Consider the following 20,028-nt stretch of genomic DNA (forward strand, 5'->3'; position numbering starts at 1 on the left):
TAGCTCACCCTAAGCCATGCATCCCTCGGCGTGTGCTGTTCCACCTTGGATTGGTAGCCTTTGATATAAGGGAGTGGCCTTCTCCCCGTGAGTCCATGTTTATTCCATTCGTATTAGCAGAGACATGACCTACTAATACGAGTGGCTTCTCGCCATCCACCGAAGTGGATATGGGTCACTGCCAGCAATTATGGCAGTTACGGCACGCGTGCAGTAACCCTGCACTACATGTTGTTCCCCCTACCATAGTTGTTGGTTGACGAGAACTAGGCTGGTTCGCGAGTAGGCTTTTACCAAGGCTATGACCTACTTAACCACAGAAGATAACTGTGGCGTACCCTATCCACCACCTGGGACGCGCCGCAATAGGTGCCCAACCAAAGGGATTTAATATTTAATATTTATTATTTTTATTTTTTTTATTTAATATTATTTATGTATTATTTTTTTTTTATTTAATATTTTATATTTATTATTTTATTTAATAATTTTGTTGTTTTTATTTTTTAATTTAATATTTATAATTTTTAATTTTGTTTATTTAATATTTAATATTTATTATTTTTATTTTTTTATATTTAATATTTATTTATTTATTTTTTTTATTTAATATTTAAAATTTATTATTTTTATTTATATTATTTTTTATTTAATATTTAATATTTTATATTTATTATTTTAATTTTTTTTTTATTTAATAGTTTTGTTATTTTTTTTATTTAATATTTAATATTTATACAATAATTTTTAATTTTTTTTTATTTAATATTTAATATTTATTATTTTTATTTTTTTATATTTAATATTTATTATTATTATTTATTTTTTAATTTAATATTTGTTATTATTATTTTTTTAAATTTAATATTTAATATTTATTATTTTTATTTGTTTTTTAATTTAATATTTATTATTTTTTTATTTTTTTAATTTTTTTATTTAATATTTATTATTATTATTTTTATTTTATTTAAAAACTGAGGCTTAAGCATTTCAGACAAAGTTATTTGCAATTCAGCGAGGCAGTTTTGAATATACCGACCATATATATTTTTTTTTATTTATTTGTTTACGAATATGATTACAGTAATCTTGCAGACTAGACACATATATTTACTTATACTTATTCCAAGTCTTGAAGTACAAAATTCTTACAGACTAGCATTAATCTAAATGTAGATCAATCTTAAAATTAGGACAAATATAGAAAATACCTCAACTAAGATGAAATACTAGTGATGTGGCGCAAACAAAAACATACGTAAATATTTAGCTAAAGTCGGTATTGATTGCGTGAAATCAAAATCTATAGCATTGAAGACTAAATTTGGTTCAGCACAAGTTCTTGATACGGGAACGTTGACACCATAACTACTTCTAGAAAAAGATATTTTAAAGAACTCTGAATGTCGAACAATTCTAAAAGGAATATTAAAAGCGATCTTTTCTGAAAGAGAAGGACAGTCAATAGAGCCGGTTATGCTGTTAATGGCAAATTAGTACGCTGTCCTCAAGTGAAGGGAGGCCAATTGGTTGGCAATGAAAACATCGATATGAATTAGTAAGAAGGTAGTGGTAGTGAAACATTTTTGAACTCTCTGGTCATGGCTATTACATGTCAACTTCGAATCAAATACAATACCAAGGCTCTTCATTTGGTTCACACATAGTAAGAGAGAGTTAGCGATACTATGTATATGAAATATGCAAAGTGTTGGTATGCCTACTAAATATAGCATTTTTCAATAGATGCGCTTCAACTTTTTTCCGATAGGGAGGGCGAACGACGCAATATTTTTTATTTTTCGCTTGTCATTTGTAAACTTCATTAGCATACATTTCATCATTGAACGCTACACACTTGAGCAACGATTGCAAATCGTGCAAATTTTTTATGAAAATAATCGTGCAAATTTTTTATGAAAATTTATAAATTTTCCAAAAAATCATCTTCAGTGATGAAGCTCACTTTTGGCTCAATGGCTTTGTCAACAAGTAAAATATGCGTTACTGGGCAGAAAGCAATCCACACGTGATTCATGAGGCACCGTTGCATCCCGAAAAAATCACTGTTTGGTGCGGTTTACATGCCGGCGGCGTAATTGGCCCATATTTTTTCGTTGACGAGAACGATCGCCACGTTACTATGAATGGAAATCGATACCGCGACATGATAAACGATTATTTTTGGCCGCAATTGAATGGTATGGACTAAGACGACATGTGGTTTCAACAGGACGGGGCCACAAGCCACACAGCACACGCTACAATTGATTTGTTGAAGAGTAAGTTCGATGACCGCATTATTTCCAGAAATGGGCCGGTCGAATGGCCGCCGCGCTCGTGTGATTTGACGCCTCTAGACTATTTTCTTTGGGGTTATGTGAAGTCATTGGTCTACAGTAACAAGCCGGCGATGATTTGTGAGCTCAGAGCCAATATTGAACGCGAAATTGCTGGAATTTCGGCCGATTTATGCAAAAGAGTGGTCGAAAATTGGGTTCAACGATAGGACTTCGTAAAACGTGCACTCGGTGGTCATGCAAAAGAAATCGAATTTCATACTTGTATATGTTCAAACTCGATAATAAAAAAAAAATTAGTTAAAAAAGTCAAACCGTTTGTGTTTTATTCAAAAAACAAGTTGAAGCGCTCTTACTGAAAAACGCTTTATAAGTTAAATGAAAGCAATCATAGCTATTAAGCGTCAACTGATTTTTACGGCACCATTTACTGAGTCGCGTAAACCTGTGATTTTTGCAAATATTTTAAGATCATCAGCGTAAAGTAAGAAATTAGCAAATTTGAAGCATGAACTAATATCATTGATGAAAAGAAAAAAGACTCTTAAATCGAGTTTTTTTCAGTTTTTTAATAAAAAAAATACGAAATAATTGAAATAATAATATGATTCTCGTGCGAGCGATTTCAGACGATTCGGTTGAATAGTTTTTTTGACAACACCAGGCCGAAAAATGTCGTTTCGAGATAAATGAGTTTAAAGTTTGAGGTACTGGAGCGCGCGGACCGCCCTCTACCTAGTTAATGGACTGTAGAAGCTATAATATTGGGAATTTCGGCATGAACGATTCCCAGAATATTCTTAAGATACTATACTTTCGAAATATCGAAAAAACAAAAAATTGGTTTTTCAAAATTTCTAGACCACCGGGTCCCCTTAATAGACGCAGCTGCGTTAAAATAAAATTTTAAATAAAATAACGTTGGAAAATTTGTATATAAGTATAAACAATATTGTTTCAATTCGGCTTATAAAAAATTGGCAAATCTTTTCAAGTTGGTGAAATCCGATATTTGAGTATTATTAGCGCAAATAAATTGGTCAGACGACTTTATAAGTTTAAGTTTCATACGTCTTCATATGTCTTAGAAGGTGCCATATGTCCATATGGCGTAAAGAGGTTACAAAAAAAAAATAGTCACCATTTGCCTTGAAACGATTAGGCCATGCAGCTCTTGCAGAGCGCAGGGTTTCCATGGATATTGGCGTCGCTGATCGAACCACAGATTGTTTAAGACTCTCCAAATCTCTGTGAGGCCTTCGACAGGCCATGTTCTCCAATTCTGACCACAAACTGTAGTCCAACGGATTCAGATCTGGAGTTCTAGACGGCCAATCTTCTGCTGCTATGAAGACAGGAATGTCGTTTTTTAGCCACTGCTAGCTGGTTTTCGCCTTATGAGCTGGAGCGGAATCTTCCTGCAAGATCCAACGCTCTCCATTGAAGAGAGTACTGTTCAACTGTTTCACCACGTCTTCTAAGATATCCTCCTGGTACACTTTTGCCTGGTGTTAACCCCTTTTTCGCAGAAATGAAGAGATGTAATGCCTTTACGAGACACTCCCCACCAAACCATTACGAAGGCTGGATGGTGGCTACGCTGAACCCTTGGAACAACATTTTTTGTGTGTTTAGAATTTTTAGCATAGATTTTGTCATTTTGCTTATTAAAAACTTCCTCAATAGTGAACATTTTCTCATCTGTGAAAATAATATTCTCTGTCGAGTATAATTTTCATCAAACGTGTTGTCAAAAGATAATCAGTTCAGCGACGGAAGGTTTCATGAGGAGATCATCTCTGATTAGTCTTGACATGGATCTGGTCGATACATTAATTTCCCTGGACATGATTTTCTGCTTTCTAAGAGGATTTCTGCGAATTCTTTCTCTAGCAGCTTTGATGGCTGCATTGGTTCGAATCACGCGAGAACGACCACCTCTTTTTCTGTCTGTCACTTCAGCCGTTTGGGAAAAACGATTGAACGTGCGATAATTGCGAATTTCCAGGTCTTCAAAGAAATAATAGTCAAGTAGGGCATTCACGGAGGAAGTGTTGTATCGACTCAATTTCTTCTTCATCTTGCAAAAAGTAAAAGTTATAAATAATAATGGCCTTCTTTTGTCGAGTGGTTTCAAATTCAGCAGCGCTAAACGTGCAATATACGAAGGCATAGGATTCGAGAAACAGAATGAACGTAAGGCAAATTTTGGAAACACCTTCTGCACGCACTCTATCTCTCAATATGGAACTGGTGGAAACGGCGCCAGAATGTTGCAGCATATGCCAGATGCGAGCGAAAGCAAAGAGGTATAAAGTAGTTCTATTACCATTCAGTGCTATTACGTCGTACAAAACAGAGCATAGCGTATGCCTTTGAAACGACAAAATTAATATGATTGATGAATGAAAATTTAATATCAAAAATAACGCCAATATCCTTAAATTCTTAAATGGATTGCAAGATCGCTCCAGAGAAGCTGTACTGTTTTTTAGGCAGGATTGTCTTTATTGAATATTTTTCTTCCGAAAATGTCACATTTCTCCACTCATTTGTCCGCGAAATGAGCTGGTTAAGCATCTATGGAGATGCGGTTATGTCATTAAAAGTAATGGTTCTGCTACAAAATATTTTTATACATAATAAAATTAGTCCAATATGTTTTGTCGCACTGAATATTGAATTCTGAATATAATGTTATAATAAATTCTACAACTGTGTATGTTTTCTTAAAATAACTATTCCTTTTTTACTTTTAAATAATTTTATTATATTTAGAATAATATTTTTTAGTGTAAGCGATGTAGTCCGACACTGTATGCAATATTTTTTTGGCTTCCTGTGAAAATTGTTTTGGTGCGTGACTACGATTCCGTAGTGCTTTGGTTCGAAACTCGCTATGGGCACGAAACACCAAAATGATAGGAAAAATGTTTTCTCTACTAGCGTTTGCCACTCGACAGCCAATGCAAACCTCCGAGTGTATTTCTGCCTTAAAAGCGCTACTCATAAGAAATCATAAGCCGTTCGGAGGTGGCTTGAAACTGTTGGTCACTTAAGACACATACTACAAATAAGAGGAGGAGCTCGGCCAAACAACCAAAAAAGGATGTAAACGTTAATTATATATTTATATAATTCCGCCAAGGTGGTGCAAAATTAGTCATCCATTTTTTTTAATAGTTTTTTAACTAAATTTTTAATAATTAATTTTAACTAAATTAAACAAAATGAGTTTAATTAATGGAAATATTTATTTTGACGTTTACGCGCTTTATTGCTTGTATGTTTGAATACCGCTGCTGTCTAGTTCTTAAGTGTCAAATATGATTGACGTACGTCGATATTTGCAAAAATTATAAATCTTCCGATAGGGTAATTCATTTCGCGCCACATTATAGGTACTACTTCCTTCACGAAATTCCACTTCTTCCTCTTCCTATCTTTCAAAAGCTCTCCAGTAAACCATCACCTTCGCTCTCAGAATGATCCAAAATGATTTAATAAATGACGTCATTATTTGAATCTCTTAAATCACTTCATGTATCCATCAGCTCTGCCACTAAAGCGTTTAAAACTGCGTCGGTTCCTTCCATTTCAATTGACTTTTAAGTTTTGATTATTTTCACTTTCTTTATTATTTTATTTTTTCTTGTACAGCCAGCTCTCAGTTGCGTTTGTCACTGGACAAGATTTTGTCAGCAAAATTTCTTCTTACTAAATCTTGTAACTTCTGATACAAGAGAGTCACAGGTACTCTCTGGCTTCCGCTCTCATTTTCGATAACGGAATGATTTTCGGACAAAATCTGATTACTTCTGACTGTTTCTCACTATTTATTGTAGATAACTAATATAACTAAATAATATAAATATTAAGTCAGCTTCAATTTTATCATCTGCTATATTATCAATCCATATGTGCCGACACTTATTCACAATAGCTATGTATGTAGTTGGATGTTGGATTGTTTATTATATATTACATATTTTCTTTTTTTTTTGTTTTTGATAAACCACCGCAATCGCCTTTCTGTCCACTTCTGGCCATCAATTATATTTTAATAGCTACTTAAGTTCACTGAAGTAGAAAAACAAGCCAGTCTCACTTTAAAATATGCAACCTTTCAGGCCTTGATAGAGATAAAAAGGAAAATAGAGCACACACTTAGGTATATGTATATTTGATACATATTCGGTTACAGCGAATGGCATGGAATGGCTGATTTTTATGGCTTTTCGGTTGAGTGGCGAGAAGTAGCACAAATCATGACACCCCATTTAGGGCCAAGCTGAGGTTTGAGTTTCATACTTACATGGGAATGTGTGTAGTTGTCTACATACATGCAAACATACATCCATACGTGCATAGATAAATACGGATGTATGTAAAGTTGTATGCAGCTCAGGGCAGTTATCGCCTACAGCTGCCAATTTATTGCCAATATTCACATTGGTTGTATGCTATTAACTTAATTTCAAGCAGTGTTGTGTGTTGAATTTAAATTTCGCCATCTAACTGAAGCAAAAAATGTATGTGTATGTATGTGTGTCTATATGTACATAAAGAAAAAAAAAACAAATAGCTGGACATAGGAGTGACTATTGCTAACGAATAACTGTAATGGCGGAATGTTAGGTTAGAATCGACAATTAGTGTGGGAAAATGCGTTTAAATTAATCCGCTTTCAATTTCGCTGTGCACTGCAGATATTTCCACCCGTAAGCATATGTATGTATGAGTGTATGGATACATATGGATATTTGCTGGCGTATTTTCGCTGTAATACTCACACGTACCGGTGGACACATTGGCACCTCCCTATCTATGCTGATGGGCGCCATATAGAATGCCATATAATTGATTGTGATATAATTGTAGATAAATACAGTGAGTGCCAACGAAAATCACACAACTATTTTTTGTGATGTGAATTTATTATAAAAATATGTGTAGTCAATACAAAGGCAGATAATATAGATTACAAGGTTTGGCATCCGGAGCAAAATTGTAAGAGTAACTTCGGTCGTCACGTCACAGGGTACTCAGTACTTGTACCTGCTCATTTCAGGCATATTCTTACGCTCGCCCAATCAGTCGTTTAGACGGCAACGAAGTAACATGAGCCTTGACTGCTTTGATTTTTTCTTATATCACCAACACACTCCCAGTTTTGTCGTAAACGAACCGCCGTCACATCTGTTGGATCAGCAAATTAGCAGATTCCTTGATATTCGCCGAGAGCCGGTTAATGTTCTGATGTTGGCCACACCTTCTGAGTTCTTTTCATCGTGTAGTGTAGCTACCTACTATTAGCAGTTTAGGTGTTATGACGTTTTTCGCTGTGAATTTTCCTGTTCGAAATTAATTTCGTAATTTCTATTTCTACCAAAGCTGAGTACCCAAAAATATTTAAAAAACTGGTAAATTTTTTCGAAATTTCGATGTTGCCTCGTTGATTTTGAAGTTCCAGACTAATCGAAAACCAAAAATTACCATTTGCGGAATACATATTTTTTTATAGGATTTGATAACTAAATTTTGTGAACCAACTTTTTCTGTTAAATTTTAAATCAACTCAAGTTCAATATTTTCGAACCGTCCAGAAATTACGCTTCTCTTGGAAAAACAATCCGTGCAACGATGAAGTAAAATAACTTTAGTAATTTTTATGTTTCGAACTTAAAATTTGGGTTCATATTTTTTTATAAGTGGTAACTTTACTTAGTAAATATTGCAAAGGATGCAACAAATATGACCTTATGATTTTGAGCGATACTCACTGCATGTGTTTGTACTATGTGCAGGGTGGTCCATCTAGCATTTGAAATTTAATTTATAAAATAAATACTTTTTAATTAATTATACTTGTTTCAAATAGTAAAACTTAGCAATAAACATAGCCAAAATTTCATTCAAATAACTGCCATACCTGGTTTTATAGTAATGTATTATGTTAATCCAATTTTTCAGTACAGTTTCGCCAATTTCGGCATTTATGTTCAACGGAAACCGCCTTATTTCGTAAATGTCTTAGGTGGGTAGGTAGGTGAAATGGTTGAAGTGCCAGTCTGGCACTCCTCAACTATTACTGAAGCGCAGTTTTGATACTATTATGAAACCTTCAACACGCAGATATCTACAGCCGGCCAGACCTGTTGATGTAATGGAGAAGATTGATGGGATTTAGGTTGACGTACTGTCCCAGATTGCCGAAGAAAGCAGCATCCAGTGAACTTAATCGTTCAGTTGCCAAACTCAGACATTTACAAAGAAAAAACAGTCTCCTTCTCTGAAAGGTCTCCACATCTACTGCAATGATGGTTAAATGGTAAACCTAACTTTTCCGCGTGTGTGTTAATTGTCCCATGACCGGTAAACACAGCTTTGAGTTTGGAAATTGAATGGCGTGGAGTCCCAAGGACTTTCTGAGTCCGCTGTATATTGTACTGGGGCCAAAGGGTTTTCGAAATAGCACATGAAGAAATGGAGCTCCAACTTTTTTGTGCATTCCTGAGAAATAAGTTGAGCAATTTTCCTTTAACAACAGTCAGAGGGATGTCGATCACCGGGTAGGAGGTCTCTGAGACCAATTCAGACCCCTTTCTTCTCTATGTTTCTATATCCTGGAACCCAAATGTCTGGCTATAAGCTAAATTTCTGACTCATTACGTATGTTATTTTAACAGCCACCTCTACTGTGTTCATATCCCTGCTGGCTACCGTGAAAGTGGCATGTTTTGTACTAGTCTGTGTTTGTTCTACAGCAATTGATATCGAGGCTGTACTCTGACTTTTTTAAGTTTTTTTTTTACTTTCAACACCTAGCCATCTCAGGATAAGCACAGTGAATACGAATTTACTATACCATCCGGTGCAACATTAACAACTTTAAACCTATTTTGCGAATGGGTTTAAGGTTCGTGATATATTATCCTTGGTGTGTCTAAAAACAAAAAAAGTACACGTCACTGCCGCACTGTGAATATGTGTGTGTGTTCTTTCTTGTTCAAGGTCGATGAAACGGTGTTTGATGACATTTTTTCTCATATTTTTCAAAACTTTCTCAGTTTTGTCAATAATAAAATATTATCATCAAGGCAAATCTACAAAGTAGTAGCAGCAGAGCGGCGCATTCCATTCGCCACTTCTTTGCTCTCTGTCTCTGGGCTCCGCTCACTTGACGAAAAATTTGCATTTGTAAGCAACAACGCAGTTATTGAGCAAGACTCGCCGCTAGCGAGTATAGTTATATCTCATAAAACTGGTATAACTCACTATTTTCAATGCTGTCAACTCGACGCTTTGTTTATCACTATCTCTAAAAATATCATATACTCGTATGTGTGTTTGTATGTGCATAAATACATATGTATGTATGCATGCACAGGTAGCTTGCGGCTTGTAATTTGTACATCGTCCTTGTTTTTACCAGTTTTCGTATTGCCTGCATATATGTACATCGCTAAATTTTCCTTCTCAATATCCTATTCATAGTCATATTTCTGTCGTATTGCAGTATTTTTCCCGCCTACGGCTTTTGTCATAAATACCGACTCCGCTATTGGATGCGTCGGTGGTTCTTGTTATAGTTATTGTATTCTGTTAATTGCCAATTCGGGGCACGTTCTAACAAATTCACATTTTCCACGCGTTTGATGGAAGATACATTCAATGAGCGCAAATGAATGCAATCATTATTACAAATTAATGTATACTATGTGTGTGTGCATTAGGGTGGCATACATTTTGTCGAAAAATGTGTTTTTTTCTCTTCAACCACAATATTAAACAATATAAATTATTTTATATAAATATAATAATTGTAATATACAAGGTGGCGCAAAATTAATCGCCCTATCGGAAGATTTATAATTTTTGCAAATATCGTCGTACGTCAGTCATCTTTTACACTTTTGAACCAGACAGGTGCGGTATACAAACAGACAAGCAATGAAGCGCGGAAAGATCAAAATAAAGATATTCATCACTCAAATAATATTTAATAAAAAAAGTTCGTGTAGCGCAGTACACATAACAGAAGTGAAACTTTCAAGGCAGACAAAGAAAGAGGGAGAGACCCGAGAGAGAATGATAGAGAGAGAGAGAAAGAATATATATCTAAATAAATTCACAAAATTTGCAGAGAATACAAATAGACAAAATTTATAAAAAACGGAGAAGGGTCAACCGGTGTAGGTAAACGCCGGGCACAAACCGTGGCAACAACGCGCACTACTCCGAGCGTTTATCATCCGCACAAACGCAGCCATTCCAGGACCGCAGCAACGGTACAAATTACGGCAAGGCAATACCATTAAATCCGACGCCGGAATGGATAGCAGTTTACAGTACGCATAAGCACTAGCCGGGAAACGGAAATAAGCGCCAAAAAGTAGGCACCAAAAAACGGCAAAACAATTGGGGCCAAAAAATGCCTCAAACAGTAAACATCAAGGAAATATAACGCCAAAAAGTAGGCACCAAAATTATATTTCCTACAGGTTTGCACCAACAAACAAGCGCCAAAAGTAGGTAGTGTTATTTCTCACTAGAAATTTGCAACCACAAGGAAAAACTCAGGAAAAATAGCCTAAAGTGTATCTAAGATATACATAAGGTATAGCTCTCTCTCTCCTTTTCCTCTACGTTATATCTTTTTTCTCTCTCGCGGAACGCCCTAAACCTTGCATGGCCTTGAAATTGGACTATCCATTCTCGCTTGTCCATCGATGCCTAAGAAGTTGCACTTAAAAAATTATTCCAAAACAAAATTTATTAATTTTTCGCCAACTTGTATACTTAATTATTATTATGTAGGAATTATTTGTATTTATATAATAATAATAAAATATATTAATTACTTTGTTAGTCATCGCCAAAAAAAAATCGAAAAACGTTGAGAACTTTTTCCTGCTTTATACACGCGCGAAAAGTGTTTTTAAATTTCCATCTTTTTAATTCCAAATTTTTGAATGCTTTTAAGAGCATTTCTCATGATTTGTTTATTTTTTTTACAATTTTAAGACCGTACTCCCTTAAAACTTTCCCCGCTAGTGTACCGTTTTCGATACACGCTATACTGCATTTGAACGCCGAGCTGAATTTTTGAATTTAAAATACTTTGGTTTAAAATTTAATATCTGATAATATTTAAAGTGAAACAAATTTAATTGTTTATTATTATTTTGCGTATATTGTCGTTCTAATATTTATAATTATGAAGGTAATACATATTTTCTTAAAACCAGGAAAAAATAGGTATTTATAAAAAGGTATTAAAGCAGTTACCGTGTATCGAAATTGGTACACGCGGCCTTGAAACGACACATCCTCATAAACAGCGCGGCAGGTAACGTGTTAACCGAGCATTACCATGAAAAAGTTCGACCAATCACGTCAATGCATTGACTCTCAATCCAAAGGACGGATTTGGCGGAAGTGAAACAAAACATTCTTCGTACTCAATTGCGGACTCTGGCTTGTTACTGGTTGTTGCTGCGCCATTATTACGGCTTGTTCTTGCAGAGTAAAAGTCGTTGCTGTTGTTGTAACATTTCTTCCAACTGAGCTACTTTTAACTTGAATGACTCTGTATCCTTCATTTTTAACGACGTTTCATTTCTGGAAAGTACATAAAATTTGTGTTTTTGTCATTTTCATCAAATTTTATCTTTTGAATATTGCAATCCCTGTTTTGTCTTTTAACCGTTTTTGTATTGGTCTCTCGCTTTTCGGTTTTTTATTAATTTTTAAGGTTCTCAAGTTATTTTGATTTTGTATTTAATTAGTTATCTCTCAAATTGATTTGGTTTGCTCTTTCTCTTTTCTCTTAATCATAATTTAAGATTTTTAAGAGTTGTGCTATTAAACGGCTCTGAGCGAATTCAATAGAATAAGCTGATAGGCTGACGTCACTTGGGATGTGTTTAACAAATGCGAGCGTGTGATTGTATGTGAAATGATATACAACACAGTTTTAGCTCATGTTGCTTCGTTGCTACCTGAAAAACAATTGATTGGGCGAGTGTGTGTATACATGCGAAATGATCGTGCAGATTTTGGCTGCCGAATCTTCCAAGTGACGTGGTAGCCAAAGTCCCTGCATAATTTTATTTTACACCATAGCTAAATGGCAAATCAGTTATTCTCTTTTTATACTCGCGTATTTGTAACCAAAGCTTATATAGTTTTGTTTATATAAGGGTTGTATGTATGTATCTAATAGCATAAAGGAATTGAGATGGATATATATGGTACATATGTATCTTTACATATTATGTATTATTTATAGAAACATGCTGAGTGTGACGAACGACGACTTTCCGTCCGTCCGTGCGCTTTTTAACTCGATCGAAAATTAATATAATATATTTCAATGACTTTTGGGACGCTTACTTTCTTTTATTTGGAAATCGGGTAATAACGACCCCCATCTTCCATCTCCCATCTCCAATATAAAGGTAATTTTCACAAAAGAAACAAAACTTGATATCTACTATAAATAAAGCGAAATTACTCATATTTGGCACAAGTGCTGAATCCCAAAAAATCTTGCCCAATTTTTATATCGGGTGTTTTTTAAGAGCTTGAGAAATTAAAATGATAATACAAAACAGAAATAGTGTTGGGATGAATTTCTTTTTGATTATAATTTGGTAGATAATTTCGCTCCTTTGGCGAACGAATCAAGACCATCCAGACCTTCGGAGAAATAGATCCTTTACCTGATACCAGGCTCTGACGAAACCACCAAGAGCAGTGCCAAGACCTGAAATCATCAAGGTAATGGGAAAACAGGAATATGTTTAAAGCATATTAATGCCTTTGAGCCATAGCAGACAGTCGTATGGAAGGTGGATCGAACAAACCAGCTATCAGAGCCTACATGTTATAAATATGTATGCAGATAATTTCATGGCATTTTTTTTACATGATATCCGACATACATATGTCCGCCGCGACTATTAGTTACATGGTCTATTCGATCAGGTAAATTTTTGACTACTTTTTAAATAAATCTGGTCGTATGGGGTCAATGGTGGGTTGAATATTGCAATAAATCGATTGTTAAGCTCGCAAGCGTAGGGCAAGTTGCGCCGTCTTATTGTAACCAAATGTCGTCGATGTTTAGCTGATTAAGTCTTGGAAGCAAAAATTTAGTCAGCTTGGCTCGATAGCGCGCTCCATTTACAGTAACCGCAGCCCCTTTCTCATTTCGAAAGAAATAAGCCCCATTATGATATATGAACTTCGCGAACAAATTTTTTGTTTTCAAAGTAAATTTGCACAATTTGGAAGCGATGTTCCAGCGTTGAACGACTCATGTTGACTTGCCAAACCTTATTGAGCAGAAATGTCAACACAGTTTGCCATTCTCAGCTGGCAAACATAAGTTATCGATAGTTCTCATGCAGCTAAAAAAACATCCGATACATATGTTAAGACAAATTTCCGTCCATTCGTCCAAAATTAAATTTTAGTAAACTGCGCGCGGATGTAAAAAACCGTCGCACCCTAAATTACATATTTCCATGAGTACTTAGTACGCACATCTGTGGGGCGACAGTTAAATTTATTGCAGCGATGTCGCATGACAACACATAAATCTCCTCAATCCGCATTGATTCTGATCTTACACAAATATGTATACATCAATACATATGTACGTATGTAAATATGTATATGTGTTCCCTATATGTTCTAAATTTTTTCTAATACGGAAATTCTGGTATTTCCGGGAGCTACAGTTTTCTGCCGCCTCCGAATGGCAAATGGTTTTTTATGAGGAGGTTTTTCATGGCAGAAATACACTCGGAAATTTGCCATTGCCTGCCGTACAAGGAATGCCAAGGGAAGCTGGAAATTCTCGCAATTTCGAGAATCACACGGTCATTAAATATGTAAAAAAAGGAGAATTTTCGACGAAATGCCATCGGTTCTTAAGGATTCTTCATTTTCATGTACGATGATAAAAATTAGGTTTCTCAAATCGGCCGTCACCTGGTACGCTTAGTGAGTGGTTCAAGACAATGTACAGAGAGTCGAAAAATCAGTATTGGCCGATGGACGAGTTAAACTATGGACGATAGCAGAAATACTAAAGATTAGACAAATTTACACATGCAAAAAAAGAAAGAATTTTCGTTGGGTGCCACGAATGCTCAAACCACTCGACAAGCACGATAAACGATTGGACAGCTGTGAGTATTTTTTGAGTTGGATTGACAGAAAGGCCACCAAAGAAATTTAAAGTGGAACAGTCCGCGCCGAAGAGCATGGCTATCATTTCTGGGATAGCGAACAAATTTAAAGGTTCTCGGCATCAATATCGAATACGTACTTTCTAATGTCTCGGATATGCGTGAAAGAGTGAGCGAATTGGGTTCAATTTGATGGAAAATTACTTTGTTATCAAAATTACTTTTCTTCTTTAAATTTGCTGCGAAAAAATTAAAAACTAATTGGAAAAATGCATCAACCGAGGAGATAAAGAAAAATCTATTCCATTTTTTTTATACATATGTACACACATATACCTATATTTGTATATCAATCAGTTGTATACAAACGTTTAACAATTTTCATTTTCAATTCCTTTTCCAACTCTTTACTCTATCTGAAATTGGCTGTCACTGGTGGTGCTACTGAGGCGTATGAACAAGCAATACATTGTCAATTTCCATGCAATCAATCGCATTTGTCAATTGGCCTCGTTCGTTACGTTCGATTTGTTCTACTGACTTTGCAGAAAAATAAGAATGTATTTTTATTTCATATCCTGTTGAATTGCACTATGTGTAGTCTATTAGTGTGTGTGTGTGTTTGTGCATGTACTGGTACATACGTATATCCCCATTTCATTTGCAAAAACCACTTCCCAGCGAAATTATGTACAATTTGAATAGAATTTGCATGTATTCTTGTAATTGGTTTGGTTTTGCATTTACACGAGCTTATGGAACTGCATCAATTGGCATTTTGGCTTCTACCGAGATTTCATTCATGTCAAATTTCTTTGGCAATTAAGCTGTGTGCTATAGCAACGCTGCAATTAAATTAACATACATACATACATGTCACATATTTGCTTGTTTTATATTATATAAGGGGTGTTTTTTTGGTACCGGTGACATATTATTTGGGGAAAAAGAAACCCATTACTTTTGTGCAAAAGATTTAAAACTGTTTTATGGTCGATCTTTAGCTCGTGGGCGATGCTAAGACTATTAACATGCCATTTGATCGACATTTATGACATTATCAACATTTTCTTTAATATCAGAAATGCCTGAACGGAATCGACGAAACCAAAATTGCACGTAATTAGCTGTTACAGTATAGACACCATAAACACCGTTCACCATTCAGCGGCCTGGCTTTTGTTAGGCATTTCCGCCTTTAACTTAAAAAAAACGGTAAAATGTGTCGAATTTTCTCTTTGTTGATTTCCATTGTTAGCACCCTGTAACTCACAAGTGAATGAAACAAACAAAAAACAGCAAAAAAAATTGTTTAGTGTGAAATGTCACCTTGGCAACGAGCATAAACTTTAAATTGTTTGATCGACACTTTACGAGATATCGATCACTGCAGCCATATACCAAGAAACTAATGGATTTCTTTTTCCTTAAACTAATATTTTTTTGATTAGACAGTTTTCGGTTCTTTTTTTCAAATTTATTTTAAAATAAATACTTGGTTAATTTAAGGCGAAAATCTAAAGGGTATTTCAAAAGACGCGCTTTGTTTTAAAATAAAACAAGACAAAATTTAGATTATTTCAGGTTTCACTATTTTTTTTAAAATACGGGTTTTGAAACGTATTTGTGAAAAATCATCATCATCATCGTTTCATTTATCTCCCATTGGAGCCTTAAGTTTCGGCAAAGTATGTGAAAAATTACATCATTTAAATGCCCACCGTGAGTTACCTGCCTACAGGTAAAATCCGCGAAACGGCCGATTCACGAATGTCTAATTATTGAGAACGTCGAGATATCGATGTTGAAGGTTGTTCAGCAACATTTCGCGCTACAGCAGCAATACTCTCGAGAGAACGTCCAGTTTTTGGACTGCCAGTCGTTTTTCTATCCTCGACAGAACCAGCTTCCTGACATTTTTTCGCTGAGTTTTGAGTTGTCGACTCATTCGGACGATTATTTCCACCAAAAGAATCACAAATTTTGCGTGATGTTGTTCTCAAAGGTCGTTCATTTTCATGGGTTAGATTAGGTATATCTGGTTGACCTGAATAGATCTCGCATATACCACAAGGGTCCGTCATATTACCAGTGTTGTTGGGGTCGTGTTAAACATAGTTCGTACATGTGTTGGCTAGTTTTAATAAACCGTTAACCTTTTGTCAGCAATATCCTTCAGAGATGAAAAGTATATTGATCCCAGGCAGTTGTAATGAGTTCTGCTTAGAGCAGGGTAGAGACAAAGGAGGTGTTCTAACGTACCCCTTTCTTCTTCGCATAAGTTACACGCATTGTTCTGAACCAATTCCATTTTGGCGGATTTGGATTTTAAATTCTTTCCTTGGGAGTGATAAAATGGAGTTGGTTGTTTTTGTGTTGCAAGTTTGTAGCATTATTTTTGCAGTCTTTTAGGAGATCGAAGCCTCCCATATAGACTGTGCTTCCAGAGTTAGTTCCTCGTCTAGTTCTGTCTTCAAAACTGAGAGTGAGGGATATACTATATGTTTGACGTACTCATCCTAGGCGAGCGGTTGCCTGTCTTAGTAAGCTCGTCAACTCTCTCATTTCCCTTTATTCCATTGTGCTTTGGTATTCAGTAAATTGGGAACTATATATTCTCGCAGAACTCGTACATTTCAGATGTACTGACATTATTGCTTTAATAGCAGCTTCAGTATTGAGGGGAGTATATTTCAACGCTAATTCAGCTGATTTGCTACAGTGATTAGAAAGCCTGTAAGACTTTTGGAGTCCAAACTGCGAATAGAAGACAGCCGCTCCCACTCCTTCCGTCATTTTGGATACATCTGTAAAAAACTAAATGCGTAGTAATCTGATTCTAAACGCGATTTTGAGGAAACTGAGCGTTTGGGCGCAAAAAAAATAAGAGTTTCTGTCAAGCCAATTTCAGGAATATTAAAAGTATTACCGTCCGTCTAATGGAACGGCTTCCAAAAATTAAACACTGCTAAGTAGGCGTATCCTTTCCGCAATACACGTTGTGTAATTTGTTAGTTTTGCGAGGAATTAAGAAAGCGTATGTTGTTTTTACATTATGAGTCCCGCTTATGAAAAACGATTTGAAGCACTGTTCCTATGTACACACCTTAGAGGCCCAAAAATGTCACGTGCATCTGCAGCAAAATATTTGAAGGTCCTGAAGACGTCCATAAATAAATGGGTGCAACGTTAAACCAACTTCCATGGTCGAGGCCCGCAACAAATATCTCTCCAAGGCAAGATCAGATGATCATTGATTTATTTGTGACAAAGTAGAGCTTATCGCTGCTTGAAGCTAAATCAGTTTTAAGGAAAAGTGGTGTTAATATCATAAATCCGAAGATATGATTCAAAGACGTTTGCGTGCAGAAGATCTCAAATTCCATACCACATCGTAAAAAAACGTTGCTCTCATTATCATTCATTCAAAAAAGACTTGAATGTGCTAAAGTAAATTCAGAACGAAATTGGGCAGACGTAATATTCACGGATGAATCTTGCTTTTGGGCGAATAGTTGCGAGCTGCTGATAATCGATCACTTCGACGAATTGTTAGGCACTCAGTTAAGGCCCATGTTTGGGGCTGCTTCTTCGAAGAAGAATTTAGCCGGTAAATTAAGTTTATCACTAATTTGAATGCAGTTGTGATGAATAAAACTTTACCACAAGCCATTATTGCCGTCAGCTGCGAAAATGTTTGGAAGAAAGCATGGGAACCGAAAGTGTGGAGAGAGAAACAGAAAAGTGGGATTGAAATGTTGGATTGACCTTCACAGTCATCTGATGCTAACCATATAGAAAATGTTTAGGTGATAGTTAAGCAAAAACTTAAAGGAAAAGAAATACGGACGACCAAACGTTATCAAAGCAAATTCGGCTGATTTAGAGTCGATTACCTCACAACTTGCGCAGAAATTATGACAAAGTAGAATTCGAAGATGTGAAGCCATTAGAGCTAATGGTGGGGACTATACATGTTTGAATTATGGTGACCGCCATACTATGAGACGTACTGTATATGTATGTATATAATTGGCGTTTACATCCTTGTTGTTTGGTCGAGCTTCCTCCTCTTATTTGTGGTGTGCGTTTTGTTTTGCTTCACAAATGGAGGGACCTACAGCTTTAGGCCGCCTCCAAGCAGCAGTTGATTTTTATGAAAGGTTTTTTATGGCAGAAATACACTGGGAGGTTTGCCAATTCGAAGCTTTGCCAAGCTGTTTCGAAGTCAACTTCGAACCTAATTGAAATCGCATCCGTTACACCTCCAACTAATTCGTGCGACTTGCAATTTGAGTTTCGTAATGAATTTGCTTGATTTTCAGTACATATTTGTACACGATGGCGCAAAATTAATCATCCAATTTTATTTTTGAAAAAGTTGGTTACTAAATGAAAACAAAAAAATAGTAATGAAAATGATTGAGTGATGAAACCCTTTATGTGCTCCATTGCTAGTCTATTTGTACACTGCAGCTGTCTAGTTCATAAGTGTCAAATATGACTGAGGCACGACGCCATATCCAAAATTTATAAATATTCTGATAGGGTGATTAATTTTGCGCCATCTTGTATGCAATGATAGGTGCGTAACAACTTTTCATTGCTTTGGCAGCAATGAATTACATAACATTTTGAGCGATGTGTGGTGAGAAGAGTGCGGAAAATGCGACTTTATTTTGAAATCAGTGTGAAATGTGACAAATAAAGTCTATCTTATTGATGGTGAATTTATAAGTATGTGTCTATAGCTCTCTGTTTTAATTATAATTGAGGAAGTAAATACCTCGAATCGCGAGGTAACAAAGTTCGTGGAACTGTCTTGGAAACCGTGAATTGTTACAGGTTGCCTAAGTGTTGTTCGAATTAACTAACTTTTCGAAGTTTGCAGAGTTGCTTTCAGCATTTAGATTCTTAATAAGTCAAGTTTTCTCAAGAGGGATACCCAAAATTGACTTTCCGATTTTTCATATGTCATATGCCGATTTTGAGAGTTAGCGAGGTTTAGCGCTGACTTAACTATTTTGCTGTTCAAAGGCACAGCGAAAAAAAATTTAAAAATTTTAGAAACTTTTTATTTTGTTGCTACTTATAATAAATAAATTGTTGCTAAATATTGTTAAAACTATAAAAGCCTACATCAAAATTTGTCTCCCTGAAAAATTTAAATTAACGCAAACACTTTTGAGCCAATAAAAAAAGTATCGGCCTATGATATATAAAAAATTCAAAAGTCAACTTTAGGTGGCCCGCTTTTAAAAACCGGACCCAATTCAAAAACAATTACGAAACTAGTTACATTTAGGTAGAGAATTTTGTTTGGATAAATGCACATTTAGTGTTCAGCATAAACGCCCTATTATAGACTAAACAGACGTAGGCCTTAATCGGGATTAACGACTTAATTCCGGATTAACTCAGGAATTAGGCGCAACTAATGCGGATTGACAACTAGATTTAATTCTTATAATTTAAACGAATTAGAAAAATTTTTCATGGCAACATTACTGAAAAATGACAGT

General features: G+C 35.5%; 1 protein-coding gene across 1 annotated transcript in view; it reads left to right on the top strand.

Moving 5' to 3' along the window:
• The window catches only part of LOC129236925 (cation-independent mannose-6-phosphate receptor), a 190,083-nt gene that overhangs the window by 22,594 nt on the left and 147,461 nt on the right, over positions 1 to 20,028 (top strand). The gene's annotated exons all lie outside the window — the stretch shown is intronic.

This window comes from Anastrepha obliqua, chromosome 1 (genome assembly GCF_027943255.1).
Source record: "Anastrepha obliqua isolate idAnaObli1 chromosome 1, idAnaObli1_1.0, whole genome shotgun sequence".
NCBI classification, from domain to species: Eukaryota; Metazoa; Arthropoda; class Insecta; order Diptera; family Tephritidae; genus Anastrepha; species Anastrepha obliqua.